This window comes from Castor canadensis, chromosome 3 (genome assembly GCF_047511655.1).
Source record: "Castor canadensis chromosome 3, mCasCan1.hap1v2, whole genome shotgun sequence".
NCBI classification, from domain to species: domain Eukaryota; kingdom Metazoa; phylum Chordata; class Mammalia; order Rodentia; family Castoridae; genus Castor; species Castor canadensis.
This window is the reverse complement of record NC_133388.1, coordinates 83,475,271-83,490,769: the sequence shown is the minus strand read 5'-3', so window position 1 is coordinate 83,490,769 and position 15,499 is coordinate 83,475,271. Positions and strand designations below refer to the sequence as shown.

General features: G+C 33.9%; 3 protein-coding genes across 6 annotated transcripts in view; 2 read left to right on the top strand and 1 right to left on the bottom strand.

Moving 5' to 3' along the window:
* LOC141421230 (inhibitor of Bruton tyrosine kinase-like) overlaps positions 1–15,499 on the top strand; it is a 1,912,155-nt gene that overhangs the window by 267,905 nt on the left and 1,628,751 nt on the right. The window lies entirely within an intron of this gene.
* LOC141410465 (inhibitor of Bruton tyrosine kinase-like) overlaps positions 1–15,499 on the bottom strand; it is a 973,048-nt gene that overhangs the window by 869,450 nt on the left and 88,099 nt on the right. The gene's annotated exons all lie outside the window — the stretch shown is intronic.
* The window catches only part of LOC109676132 (sialin), an 86,775-nt gene that overhangs the window by 57,201 nt on the left and 14,075 nt on the right, over positions 1–15,499 (top strand). Inside the window, exon 11 of one of the 3 annotated variants that reach the window (XR_012445855.1) lies at positions 11,162–11,343. The gene's annotated coding sequence lies outside the window, so the exon portion shown is untranslated. Of the gene's footprint in view, positions 1–5,099; positions 8,846–11,161; positions 12,384–15,499 lie in introns of those variants that run through there. The other 2 variants (XR_002211514.2, XR_002211516.2) reach the window with 2 other exon arrangements.

The following is a 15,499-nucleotide window of genomic DNA, read 5'->3' as shown; positions in this document are numbered from 1 at the left end:
GAGATCATCACCAAAAAGAGAGACAGATTCCTGCTTACAGTCATGCAGGGGACTACCATGAATACCAGAGGTGGGAGGTAGCACTCAGGAAGACTTTCTGGATCTCTTTCTCAAGACTCAGGAAATTTTCTGGTATTATTTTGTTGAATATATTTCATATACCTTTGACTTGCATACCTTCTCCTTCTTTGATGCCCATGATTTGCAGGTTTGGCCTTTTGCTGGGGTTGCAAAGTTCTTGCATATTCTTTTTGCAGTTCTTTAGTCTTTTTTCTAAGAGTTCTGTTCTTTTCTTTAATATCTATTTTGTCTTTGAGCCTGGTAATTCTGTCTTCAACTTATTTCTGTCTGCTGGAGTGCTTTTCATTTGTATTTTCTATTTGACTTAGGCAACTTTTTATCTACAGGATTTCTTTTTTCTTCTTTTTCTTTTTTTGAGACTTTCCATATCTTTGTTTCATACCTTGTGCTTTCATTTTTCTCTTTTTTTAAAAATCTCCTTAGCTTTGTTTCAGAGTTTGTTGAAATCCTCTCTAAGTATAGTTGTTTCTGTGTTTTTTCTATCTTTTTATCTTTGTTGTCTGGGGATTCATTGAGTTGTTCTTGTGTGTCCTCTTTATGCTCCTTATTATGCTCATTGTACATTCTTATCATCATTCTTTTGACATTAGCAACTGGGGATTCATCCTCTTCACTTTCCATCAAATCCTCTATTGTGGTGTTGTTAGCTTTTTGAGGAATTGTATTCCCTTGCCTTCTTTTTCTCCCCATGTTTCTATTTTGTGCTTTGCTCATGTGTTGTGGATTTTAATCACCTGTTATCTTTCCCTTGACTTAATCTCTATGCTCTTACTAGTTTAGCTTTTATCTAGGTTGTTGTATATTTCTGTTTACTCACTTGGAGGTCTTACTTAATAACAAAATCACAGATCAATTCCAAGCTTATTTACATAATATATAAAAAACCCTTGGTGATAATACCTATCCACAGTGGGTATTTGGGAAATAATAGTTGCTTGGATAGAGTTTTTACTAGTTTGAGCTAAGTATAGCTACAGAGAGATTCTTAGTGTTGCTTCCATGCAAGTAGTCTGTGATGATTCCCTGGATTTCCTTGGTGTTTATTGTTATCTCTCCTTTTTCATTTCTGATTTTATTAATTTGCATCTTTTCCTTCCTCATTTTAGTCAGATTTGTCAGGACATTGTCAATCTTGTTTATTTTTTCAAAGAACCAGCTCTTTGTTTCATTGCTTCTTTGTGTCTTTTTTTTTTTTTTTGGTCTTTATTATATTAATTTCAGCCTTTATTTTTATAATTTCTCTCCTTCTTGTTTTGGGTTTTGCTTGTTCTTATTTTTCTAGGAGTTTGAATTGTGGCATTAGATCATTTATTTGAGGTCTTTCGATCCTTTTAATGTATGCACTCGTGGCTATAAAGTTTTCTCTTAGGACTGCATTTGCTCTGTCCCCTAGGTTCTAGTAGGTGGTGTTTTCATTTTCATTAGCTTCCAGGAACCTTTTGATTTCCTCTCTTATTTCTTCTATGACCCACTGATCATTGAGGAATATTTTATTCAGCCTCCCATTATTTGCATATTTTCTGCTGTTGCTTTTGTCCTGGAGTTCTAGTTTTAATGAATTGTGATCTGATAGAAGCCCGGTGGTTATTTCTGTTTTCTTATATTTTCTGGGGCTTGCTTTGCTCTAAGATATGATCTATTTTAGAGAAAGTTCCATGGGCTGCTGAGAATGTATATTGTGTGCTTTGTTGGATTAAATATTCTGTAGACATCAGTTAGGTCCCTCTCGTTTATAGCTTCACTTAATTGTAGGATTTCTTTGTAGATTTTTTGTTTGGATGACCTCTCTATTGGTGATAGAGTGGTATTAAAGTCTCCCACTACCACTGTGTTGGAGTCTGTATGTGCTTTTACCTTCTTTAGTGTATGTTTGATGAAATTGAGTACACTGACATTGGGTGCATATTGGTTGATAATTGTTATTTCACTTTGATATGTTGCCCATTTTATTAATTTTTATTAGTATGAAGTGTCCTTGTTTATCTCATTTGCCCAATGTAGGCTCAAAGTCTACTATGTCTGATTCAAGTATTGCTACTTCTGCCTGTTTTTAGGGGCCACTGGCTTTGTAAATGTTCTTCCAACCTTTCACCTTAAGCCAGTGTTTATTTCTGTCAATAAGATGGGTCGCTTGTAAACAACAGATTGTTGGATCTTCCATTTTAATCCAGTTTGCCAAACAGTGTCTTTAGATTGGGGGGCATTCATTGTTAATATTTATAGGTGTGTGGTGATTCCTGCCATTTAAGCATTTTTGTTATTTAAGACTTTGATTGTGTGCAGTCTAATCAATGCTACTGTCTGATTACTTGTCTGTTCTTCCCAGTGGTTTGATACTTCCCATCCTTTCATGGTTTGGTTGCTTTCATTTTCTGTGTGCAGATTTCCTTGTAGAATCTTCTTCAATGGTGGTTTGGTGGTCATGTATTGATTTAGTTTCTGTTCATCCTTGACGATTTTAATTATTCCATTAATTCTGAGTGATAGTTTGACTGGGTAGAGTATCCTAGGGCTAACGTTTTTTCACTTCAGGGCCCAAACTACATCACTGCATGCCCTTCTTACGTTTAAGGTTTCTGTTGAGAAATCTGCTGTTACTTTGATGGGTTTACCTTTATACTTTATTTGTTTATTTTTTTCCCTTATAGCCTTCAGTATTCTTTCTCTGTTCTCTGTGAATGTCGTTTTAATGATAACGTGCTTTGGGGAGGTTCTATTGTGGTCAAATCTGTTTGGTGTCCTGGAGGCTTCCTGCTCTTGAATGGGCAAAACATACTCGAGATTTGGGAAATTTAGTGTTTTTATTTTATTGAATTATTTATGTCTTTGGCTTGTACCTCTTCTCTTTCTTCCATGCCCAAGATTCTCAGGTTTTGTCATTTGATGTTCTTTCACTGAGTTCTTGTATTCTCCTTAAACAGCTCTTTAGTTGTTTGACCTATATTTCTTCTGTTTTTTTTCTTTAATTTCTATTTTATCTTTGATCTCTAAGATTCTGTCTTCCACTTGTTCTAGTCTGCTGGAGTGGCCTTCCACTCTGTTTTTTGTTTGATTAAAGGGACTTCATATTTCCAGTATTTCTGTTTGATTCCTTTTTCTGAGGTTTTCCAGAAAAAAACCTCAAGTCCTCTTTGTTCAACTTCTCTTTTATGTTTTGTGTCATCTTCTTCAATCCATCTATCTCCCTTTTTATAGTGTCCTTTGTTTAACTTTTGTGTTTGTTGAGCACCTCTCTGAGTTCCTTTATATGTTTCTGTGTCTTCTCATGTGCTTCCTTTTTGGTGTCTTGAAATTTCTTATGTGCATCTTGTACATTCTGATTAAGTATGTCTAGTATCTTCTCCATGAATTTCTCAGTGATGTCTTCCAGAATTTCTTCTTGGAGGGTTTATATGTGTGTGTCACTGGGCTTGTCAGTGACATTTGTCATTGTTTTGTTGAGGTCAGGAATGGGGTGTCTATTTTCTTCATTTCACCCTGAATCCTGTTTTGAATTTCTTTTTTTTTTTTTGAGAATAGATTCCATCAGTTCTTCTTCCCATCACTCCACTTGGTGTTGTGCAACTATGTTTTTGATAGGCTAGTGGTGATTTTGATTTCTTGATTTATTTCACTGATTTAATTTTTGTGTTGTGACTGACTTGGTTATTACCTAGGTTTATGTGCTCTTTTTGTCCCTTGCCTGGAGGTATAATAACACATTCACAAGTTCAATGCCAAACCCTTGTTTACATATTATATACAAAACTCCTTGATGACAATATCTGTAAACTTTGGAAGTTGGGCCAATGATGGTTATTAGGTTAGTTATAGATTTTTTGGTAATTGGTGAAGATGGTACAAAAAGGGGGTGTTGGTGGGAAAAATGGTGGGTTGTTAGGAGAAGAGGTTTGGGGACTGCTAGGTTTTGTGGCCTTTGTGTGTATTTGGATGTATTTCTGCTGTTGTAGTGGAGGGTGTTTGTGTCAGGAATTGCAGGGGGTTGGCATTGTATGTAGTTGATACCATTGGCTAGTCAGCAGGTGGTGAATGTGTAGGAAGAAGTGCTAATGTCATGATACATTGGTGGAGGAAATGAAGGGGAGGTAAAGATGGGGAAAATAGTTGATGAGAAGGGGCAGAAAGAGTAGTTCGGAGAGAGAAGAATAGATTGTAGCACAAGAGAAAGAGAGAAAGTGAGGAGGGTAATAATAGGGACGAAAGGATAGTGATGGTGAAGTTACCAATACAGTAATAATGAAAATTTAAAAGAAAGGAAAACAAAAGAAACACAATAAAAAATACCAGGTTCAGGAACAACAGGAAGTTCAGTATTTTGTAAACGTTCTGGAGTAATTCCATATGTGTCCAATCCTGATATTGGTGTTCAAGCAGAAGCTCTGATGTGATCTCACAAAGTGACTGGCTTGTAATTAGTATTTGGTTCCTTCTCTCCACAAGATTAGTTGGAATTGTGAGGGGAGGTGATACTACCAGCTTGTACAGGGTGTTTAGAGCTGTCGTATTCACCAGGCAGCAGTTGTGTTGACCTTCAACTAAAGCTCTGTTTGGTCTGTTCCTCCCCCAGCAATGTGGGGCAATTCACATTTGAATGCTGTCCTTTGTCCCAGAGATCAACTCTGGGGTCCACCACCTGCCCTGCTTTTGGAGGTTGGCCTGTCACCCCATCCTTGCTCTCAGCCTTTGTGTTTTTTCCAATCTTTGCTGGGTTCTAGTGGCTCCTTTGGTAGTTTGGCTTGTCACCATGCTCCCACTCTCAGCCTTTACTACTTTATGCACACATTAGATCACTTGGAGTTGGTGCTGAGAATTTGGCTCCTTGTCTCACCCCTGTTCTCAGGGCAGGTTCAGCATTCTACCCCACATTTGGTGTTGGAGTCAGATTACAGTTTGCTGGTTGTTTTTCAGTTTTGCTGGGGGGGGTTCAGTCTGTCTAGGGGCTGTGCTGAATTATTTTCCTGGGGGGGTGGGTTGGGGTATTGTGCATGGTGCATGATGTTCACCTGTTCATTCTGCAGTTTTGCAAGCCACTTTGGAGCTGACTGTCAGGGAGAGATGGCCTGTCAGTGTGGTGTGGAAAAGGGATGCTTTCCATGGACTACGGGTCTAGGATGTCAAAGAGTTTGATTGTGATTGATGCTCTGTCTTCTGCTTCTTGGAAGAAGAAAAAAGAAAAGAGAAGTGTCCAGGTTCCCCCTCTCCCCCCAGGGCTGGAGGCCAGCTACGCCTTGCTTTCTGTGCAGCATTGGATTTTTGTGGCTGTTAGGTCCAATTAAAGTCTGATTTAAAGGCCAGTCTTTGATTTTTGTCTGCACCTAATGTGATGGTGGTTATTATTTTGGCTAGGAGCAATCAGAATTACCCAAGTGTAGCTCCAATATCTTGAGGAGGTTCCTAGGGTCATGGAGCTTAGGAGTTCTGATTCCCTACCCTACTAGTCACCATTTTGGATCTCCTAATTAAATTCTTGGTGTACTGAAGTGTTTGTAGAATCATCAGAAATCCAATAATACTTAAATTGATTTAATTATGAACTTAATAAATAAAAAGGATTATAGACTCTGCTCATAAATATCTGCTAATATAATTATCAGAAAATTCTGAGACACATGTTCTTGAAAATATTCCAGTAATATTAAAGACTAAATATATGATAAGTACAAGTAAACACCTGAAAAAATTGAATGTTATGTAGTCTTACCTCTATATTCATGTTAGTAGTGGGAAACAAAATTAAAATAACTAAAATATAGTGAAAATATCAGTAGGGTGGCAAGAATGAATTCTCAAAATTGAAAAATTATTAATACCAAACTGAAGTAATATCAATATATAATCTTAAGGGAAAGTTTGAGTTTTTTAAATATTCAAAGGATAAAGGAGAAGCTTTAAAATAGTAGAAATAATCACCTTACAAATTTTCTTTTCAGGGCTGTGTATAGCTTAAGCTACAACCACGAGCTCAAGAGCACTTGGCTGGCATTGTTAGATATATTATTGCCTGTCAATAAACATTTGGTGGGTTATTTTCCCATATAAAAAGAATTTAACACACTAACACACATACACACAAATTTAACATACTGTTTTCTTTTCATCAAAGGAAATGGATACTATTTGAAGACTCATATTACTTAAAATTTGTGAAGAAAATTTGTGCATATGTTGTTGATTACATAAAAGAGTTAAACTACTGGACAGTAATTCAGGGATTTTTCTTTAGACAAAGGGAGGAAAAGAGCAGCAAAGTTCTACAGCAACATTTTCCCCAAGAATTCAGCAAGCATTTACATTTTTCTTGTTTTTTTTTTTTGTTAAAATTGCTTTATAACAAGTAATAAAGCTGCCTTGTACTGTGTTTTTGCAATCAGAAGCATGTGTTCTCATTTAGAATTTTTTTTCTCTTCAGATTATCTGGCAAAAAATCAACCATTTAATTCCTTTTAATCAGGAAAATAAGGCACATTTACTAAATCTTTTGAGTAATCAGATTTTAACAAATACCCATGAGCAATTAAGAATCTTAATCATCAAACCTAGTTCAGCTAAATTGGGAATACCAAGTAAATAAGTAATTTCTTATATAACCCAGTTTATTTTATGGCTGAAAATCAAGATAACATAAGACTTAAAAAATGAGAAAATAAGGATCATATATGATAATGTTTCTCAAAAAAGTTATCCAAAACACTTCTGCATTGATATCAGACTAAGTCTCTTAAAATTTGGCACTTAAAATACATGTGTTTAGGCATAAGTTTATGTATGTTCTAAATATAAATCATAAATAAGGATGTTACTAAATTTATTGACTCATTTTTTAAAGAAGCACTTTTTAAAAATACTTGAAATATAAAGAATCACAACCTAGCTGTCCTTATCTCAACTAGCAAAAATGCTATGTCTATCTTATTATTGCTTATGTCTACTCATCAACAAAACTAGAGAAAGGGCAGAAGAGGTTCTGCCTGGAAGTGAGCAGGGTGGAGGGAGGGGGAGGTGGTGCTGGGTGGGAGGGAGAAATGGCCCAAACAATGTATGCACATATGAATAAATGAATTTTAAAAATGGTAGAAATAATCACCTTACAATTTTTCTTTTATGACTGTGTATGTAGTTCATGTGGTACAGCAGTTGCCTAGTATGAATGAGTCCTGGGTTCAGACTATAAGGGGTTGCAAGGGGTAGCATAAAGAGGGCAAATTTTGCTTTTAAATTAACATATAGTATATGTATATATGGATTGAGAAAAAGCAAGAGAGAACTCTACATACAACAAGAAAGAAAGAAAATGGCCACATAACTATTAAGTATAGAGATGTACATTACACATTTGGGTATTTATACCTAAACATTTTAAAAAGCATTTAATATTGCATTATTTATTACTCAATACTCATTCATTTTAAAAATGCTTACTGAATGTGAGCACTTACAGTGTTTCTGACATGATAAATTTTAACCTCTGTGAGCCGTATCTTCAAAATAGAGTAATAAACACACATTTTCTAAAGTTTCTGGGAAAACTGGTGTTATTATACTTAAGTATCAAGCACTGTACAATGTATATTGCATATGTAAAACTTCAATGCTTAACATTTCTTTGTATGACTGACATTAACTTTATTTTTATAAGTTTTAATAATATTTATATTACATTGATGTTTTGGTTATTGATTCTAATTCCACTCAGACTTCCAATAAACAAGATGTACTGTTGAAAGTGTATAAACTGGGTGTCAATAGTGAATTATCCACTGAACTGAGAAGCTTCTTCTGAGCAATGAAGATAACTGAGGTGGAAATTTAGTTAAGTAGTTATCTGTGAGTACAGTGCCCACCCTTAAATCAGGTTTTTTCTGGTAATTTGCAAAAGCTGAGAGAATACTCAAGTAGAAGAAGTTGATGAGCATGGGTGCGGACAAGAGGAAGGGAGGTCAGTGAAGACATGAAAGGCCAGTAATTGTGGGACTCTGGAGACTGAATGTCCTTTGCTTTTAATTGTGACTGAGATGGGGGAAGTGTTGGAGCTCTGAACAGTGGAGTGACATAATCAAAGTTCTTAAGATAATTACTCCATCTTCTTTGTTGCAAATGTAATGAAATGTGTAAGGCAGAGGCAGGGAGGCCCTGTAGTAAGGGGTTAAAATTATCATGATGAGAAATGGAATTAGTGAGAAGAGGTTATGTGTTAGATATATTTTGAAAATAGAGCAGGCATGACTAACTGATGAATTTAATATTAGGATGTTAGTGAAAAAAATGTAACCAACAAAGAATTGACACTGAGCAACTGAAAGATCAACTTAGGTTGGAATGATTGATTGTATATTAAGTAGATTTGAGGAAAATATCAGGAAATATTTTTGCTCGTGGCAAAATTGAGATATTTATTAAAAATACAAATAGTAATGAAAGCCTGCATCTGGTAAGTTTGATATTGTCATCACATAAATTACATTTAATTAATTGATTAATTAATTTTTTGGAGTTAGTGAGGTTTGAAACCAGTGTTTTGCCCTTGTAAGGCAAGTGCTCTACCACTTGAGCCATGACTCCAGCTGTTCTTGTTCTGGTTATTTTGGAGAGAGAGTCTTGCTTTTTAGCCAGGCTGGCCTGGACTGACTTCCTCTTATTTTATGCTTCCCCTGTAGTGAAATGACATGCACATGCTATCACTCTAAGCTTTTTTTCCTTTGAGATGAAGTTCTTACAAAATTTTTTGTCAGGGCTGGTCTGGAAACATGATTCTTACAATCTCAGCCACTCAAGTAGTTATAAGAACAGTCATGAGCCACCACCACCCAATTATAAATGGTGATATGCAAGTGGATTGAGTGTTCTGAGTTGTCTCTATAATGTTCAAAGAAAGGAGAGGCAAACCATTGTGAGTATAGGCAATATTGGTATATGTGTTGCAATCTTGCTGATAATTATAATATTCAAGTGGCAAAAACATTAAGGTACAGCCCACCATTATCATTATTAGTTAATTTTAAATAGAAGCAACTCAAGATAGTTAAGGGTCTTTCTAGTGGTCAGTGAACATGTTGGTGGTTTTCATGAATCTCAAACCCAGACATTTTTTTCTAGTATGCACATTTCTCATTGTACCATGCAGCAATGTTTTTACCATGTTGTCTCTCGTTAAAACCTACATCATTTTACCTCTCTGAGGACACTGAGTTTATTTCAATTTTTCATTGAATTCTTTACATTTAGTCATTTTTCATATATTGCATTGATGTACGGCTTTTGATTATTTAAGATGTGAGAACATTTCTACTCTGTGCATTACTGTATAAGCCTGCAGTAAGGAATATAAACTAATCACAGTGAATAAGGTAAGAATTGGACAGACAGAAGGACATGTATTTATATACTTTCTTGATTTTAAGTGATAATTATACTTCACTTATGAATTTTTACTCTGTTGTAAGTTAGCTGTATACATTTTGGTTTCAAATAGCCAACAATATTAATGAGACTTGTTGCTTTAACTTAAGGAAAATTTTCTTAGAAAATAGGGACAACTTATTTACTTTAAATATGGAAGCTAGTAGGCACTTAAAACCTATTTCATATAATATTACAAACTCTAAAATTATCACAACAGAGACAAGTCATGTTGATAGTAAGTATTAATAAAATGTGGTAGAAATGGTATTTCATCTCTGTGTTCTTTGTATCAAAACCTCATAACCCCTGTTTCTTCCTGAGAAAAAATGCAAATATTAGCTGAAGCCAATAATACTAAATAACTGGTTAGTATTTCTCAACATTTTGAAGGTCATATAAAAGAAAGAAGTCTAAAACAAGAGAAGCCTACACAAAGTTGAAAATTAAATGCAAAAAAAGTGTCCTGATAGGACTGTTCTGATAGAACAGAAAATGATGTTGTGGAGATACTGAGATATGAATAAAATGGGAGGTTTAGTCATATTTGACAGGTTTTATCCTGACAAATGTACTGTGCTATTATAAGAAGATATATAGGGGAAATAGGGTGTTGACTCTGTGGGGATTCTCTGTGCTGTTCAATTTTTGTGAACTCTAAAGGTGCTCTAAAAGAAAATGTTTATTTTAAAAAGGACAATAGATTAAAAACACATTTCCTTCAAAATATAACAAAATCCTTTATTTTGGGGTGTCATTAGTCACTAGGAAAATGCAAAGGAAAACCATATGCAATGCTACTATACCCCTACTAAAATTGCTAGGCTATATAGTCTTCACATTATAACAACATAGTTGAAAGTACAGAAATACTCATTGATAAGGGAATCAACAAAATTATATTATAGATATAAAGATATATTATTTAATAAGAAAAAATTCATGTTATTGATAAAAGGAAAATATTTATATTTTGTTAAACAGACCCAAATACTATATACTGTAAGTTTCCATTTGTTTATTTAAAATTCCAGAAAATATGAATTTATCTACAGGGTTAGATAGCCAAACAGAAGTTCCCTTTGAATGGGTTTGGTGTTTAAGAGTGAGAGGGTGGGATTACAAAAGGTAGAAGAATTGATTTCTATATTGTGGATATACTCAATATCATGACTCCATTGATGATTTTGTATTGCATATTCATGTATATTTATGCACACTAAACTAATTAATTTGCACATTGGGAATATGTACTTATTGTCAGCTATGCTTCAATAAAGCTGTTTTTTAAAAACTGATTTTGATCACTTATTATGGCAAAATAAGAAAAATAAATGTAAAAAGGACACCTATCTTTGAAAATTCTTATGTTCCATTGAAACCTGGTGTTTCAAATACATAATTTCCTTATATTTTGTATTATCTTCCAAATTTTTAAATTAGCTGAAATTGGTACAGGCTGTACTCATTCCACATACACTGAACCCCCAAAGACTCAAATCTCACCAAATCCAGTGGGCCAAGCTTGGGGGTAACTGCAGAATTAGGTTCCTAAGTATTTGTAGCATAAATACAACATAACAAAGATTACATTTAAAATATTACATCATAATTATCTCTAATCCACATAATTCTGACTTTCATTTAAATAGGTTTATCTAAAATTTCTATTTCATATTTTCAGGAAAAACTCATTTTAAATAGTTTTACAAAGAATAGTGGTATATTTAAAACACAGCAATTTGGAATGGAGGCATTACTCAAGAGATAGAACACCTGCTTTCCAAGCACAAAGCCCTGAGTTCAAAGCCCAGCATCATGAAAAAAGTACAGCAATTTTTCTCTCCAATCTTCCAAACAAAATGGGTAAGTTTATAGTTCCACACTCATTTACTTCCCTATAAGTCCATATATTGTGGTTGGAAAATGAAGAGGAAACAAGAAGAACTTTGCGTACTATTTTCATCTTCAAGTTCTAGTCTTCCTGTTATCTCTCTAGAGTCAATTGCATATCTTCTTTAAGTGAAATCTTCTGAGAACATTTCCCTATCTTTGTGATGGATGATTTCCTTCAAAAGTGATAGTAGTCTGGAGGGAAATATAACTTCACATTCTGGTTTTATTATCCTTAGACTTTTTAATCAGGTTAACACTCATCCCAGTAGCACTGAACATAATGTTTTCTTTCACTAACACTCTAAGAATCATATAATTATTCAAGGAAATGTAAGGGTATTCTTAAGGAAGTTACAGCTGACACAGTCAATACTTTATGTCCAGTTGGCTTATACAACTCAAATAATGGTGCCGATGTTAATGTAATCCATTTTTCTCCCAGGCATGGCAGTTCTAAAATTTAACATGAAGTTTTTAATTTTCCATGGTTAACAATTTCAGAGAGAAAAAAACATTATTCTGTAATTCGCAATCTCTATCTAGGAAGGATAGAACTGAAAATTGCCTCATACAATTAAATTATGGAAACAATAACATATAAATATTTTATATTGATCAGTTATGGTATTCAAAGAATGCATGTTTAAATAACAAGGGTTACTTTTAATTAATACACAAAAAGATAATGTTTTTACAGAGTAATGGGGTACCATGAAATATTTTCATACATGTATATGTACATAATGTTTAAATCATGTTAAATTATCTCAAATGTTTGTCATCTCTTTAGGGGTGAAAACATATTCAAAATACTTTTTTCTACTTTTTGGTATTCATGTTATTTTGTTGTTAACTATAGTCACCCTAATGTGTGATAGCACACTAGAGCTTCTTATTCCTATTTTATTATAACTGTGTGCCAATTGTTCAATCTCTCCCTATTCCTATATCCTTCTTACATTCCCTGGTTTCTGATAACCACCATTCTACACAACTTCTATGAAATCAATTTTTTAATATATTTCAAATGATGGAGATCATGTAGTAATTGTCTTTCAGTGCCTGATTTATTTTATTTTAAATAGTAACCTGTAGATTAATTCATGTGGTAGCATTTGACAGAATTTCGTGGTTAACTTTTTTGTTTATTGTTTAGTTTTTGAGTTCAAATTATGTTCTATCATGTGCATAGAGCACATTTAAAAAATTCTTTTGTCTGTTGACAAACACTTAGGTTGTTTTCACAAACTGGCTATATGCTGCAATAACCATGACAGTACAGATAAGTCTTTGCTATAGTGATTTACAACTCAATACTAAGTGGTGGGATGTCTGGACCATATGGTCATTCTAGTTTTAGTTTTTAGGGAACTCCTGAAATTGGTATATTTATTGATACTCTCACTGGTATCATATAAGCATCCCTTTCTCCTCTTACCAATTCCTACTTTCTTTTCACCGTGTTGATTGTAACCAATCAATCAGGTGTAAGGTGGTATGTCATCGTAGTTTTCATTTGCATTTCTCTGATGGTTAGAGATGTTGAGCATTTTCACATATCTTTTGGCCTTGTGTGTAGTTTCTTTCAAGAGATGCCTATTTTCTTGAAGAGCTACAGAATAGTGTGGAAAGCTCTTGGTAATTTAAATCATTTCCTCAAGATCACATGTCCACTATTAAAATTGACGAAACCTTCAGTTATAATTTGCTATACAATCTAAGAAAAGAAAATAAATTTTGGCTGGTGGAGTAGCTTATGGGGTAGAGTGCTTGCCTAGGAAGTGTGAAGCCCAGAGTTCAAACCAAGTATTGCCAATAACTAAATAAATAGATAAATAGATTAATTAATAAATTTGGGTTCAGAAAAAAGTTATTTAATTGTAGTATTTCTTCAAATTATATACATAGAGACAAATCCCTCCAAAAATATAAATATGAATTAGAAATCTGTGACTAAAAGGTTTCCCTTAGAGAATTTAATCAGACTTTGATTCCATAATTGTGATTCTGTGTGTATCACAGAATCTGTGTGTATATATGTATTTTTGTATGTGTGCGTGCATGTGCTTATATATAAAACTCAAATGGACTCAAGCAGTCAGCAGTTTGTAGTCTATAGGATCACACGTACCAAGTAAACAGTGGATGTTTAAGTTGTCCTTCAGTAAAATATCCCTCTACCAACACAGATTTTAGAGTTAGTCCAATTATTTCCTTATTACCTAATCAAAAATCATCTGACATTTTTCTTCTTCTTAGTATTTGCACTATGATAGACTGTTAGGAACACAAGACAATTTGATGCTTACCATCTAGTACATAAAAAGGAGATCGACCCTGTGCCTCTTTTTGTAGCCCAAAACAATGGGAATAAGTGGAGCAAAGGAGAAAATGAAAGAAGCACAAAAATTTCTTATTTATGTGTTTTTCAATGAAATTTTATCCCACTCATCTTACATGATATCTTGTGCCTGCAACCCTTTCATGATTTGATAAGAATTGAGTAGCACATACTAGGAAAGAAAAGAAGAGTGGGAATACTATTGCACACAGCATAGGAGAGACAGAAAGAGATAAGCCAAAGAGAGAGAAAGAGAGATGCACATTTAAATCAAAATTTGTTTCACTTTTATATGACATTTTACAAATGTGATATTATATCCTGTTAATCAAGTACATACAAAAGAGAGTCACCACTGAATTCTTAGCTTAAACATTGTGCAAATGATGTGTGTCTGTACCAAAGAGTATGTAATTTCAAGTAAATATTGAACATAGGTATGATTTTGAGTTTAACACCTTGAAGAAGAAATTTTATTTTCACCATTGTATCACTTGGGGAAATTTACATATTCTCTTAAGACAATATTTGTCATGTAGACAAATTATAACAGTACCTTTCTTGGAGGGTAATTGTAAGAATTCCATAACATAATACAAGTAGAACCATTGGCATAGTGCCTGTCACATTGAGATCTTTAGTCCTCTGGGCCATGGAACGTATAACTGGAAAACATAATAATTTATAGTATCTTTCCATATCTGGGCATGGTTACATAAGTAATTTGGAAACTTTCATTAAACTTTGCTATGTTTAACATTCTATGCTAAACACCAAGGTATTCTAGAAGACAATACAGACTTTGCTGGCTATACTTATAAAGTTATATAAAAGTATATGCATTGGTTTTATGTCATGTGTAACAAATTATCATAATTTCAATGGCGTAAAGCAATGTTTCATGGTTTCTGTAAGTGAGAATCCTACATGGTGTTGCTGAGATTTTGTGTATAAGCATTTGTGTTTTTTTTTGCAGTTCCGGATTTGTACTCAGGGCTTCCCTCTTGCTAGGCAGTGCTGTACTACTTTAGCCACTCTACCAGCCCTGTATATGAGTTTTTACTCAGAGATTCTGAGGAAAACAACTTCAGAGCTCGTTGAGGTTTTAGGTACAAACAAATTCCTTGTGGGTAAATAACGCAGTAAAGAAACACTCTCACTTTCTAGTTTTTTCTGATTTCTCTTTATGATACCGATTGGAAAAAAAAAACAAAAAACGAATTAAAAAAAACTTTCTCCAGTTAAGGGAGTTATGTAATTATTTTAGGGACTACACATTATATGTAGGCTATGGTGAACTATTTCATATCATACAACAAAATTGTGTCATTAGGTTTGGGAATCTTGGTGTACATTAGAATTCTACTTCCTGAATTATGGAAGGTTGACATTGGAAATATAAATTCTATACAAATTAGAAATTGTCTTTTCTTGCTGTATATATAGAAAGGAAGCCTAGAATGTTATGTGAATCCATAACTGATACATCTAATCTTACCTGGATGGGTGGAACTATTTAAATAAATGTTACCAGACAGAAAATTAAATTAATGATAATGATGAAATAGATGTGGTGAATTTATCGGGAATGGTAATTAATTAAATAAACGTGAACGTGAAAGAAGTATAAAAAATTCAGGTAAGAAACAGTTGATATCGTACATGCTTGAATTATAGAAAATGGATTTACGCAAAGCTAGGACAGTGAGATGACCTATGACTGGAACATTTTAAGCTTCAGTGAGCTTTTATCCAAGTGGTAGAAAAACATTAAAGTTCGGCTAT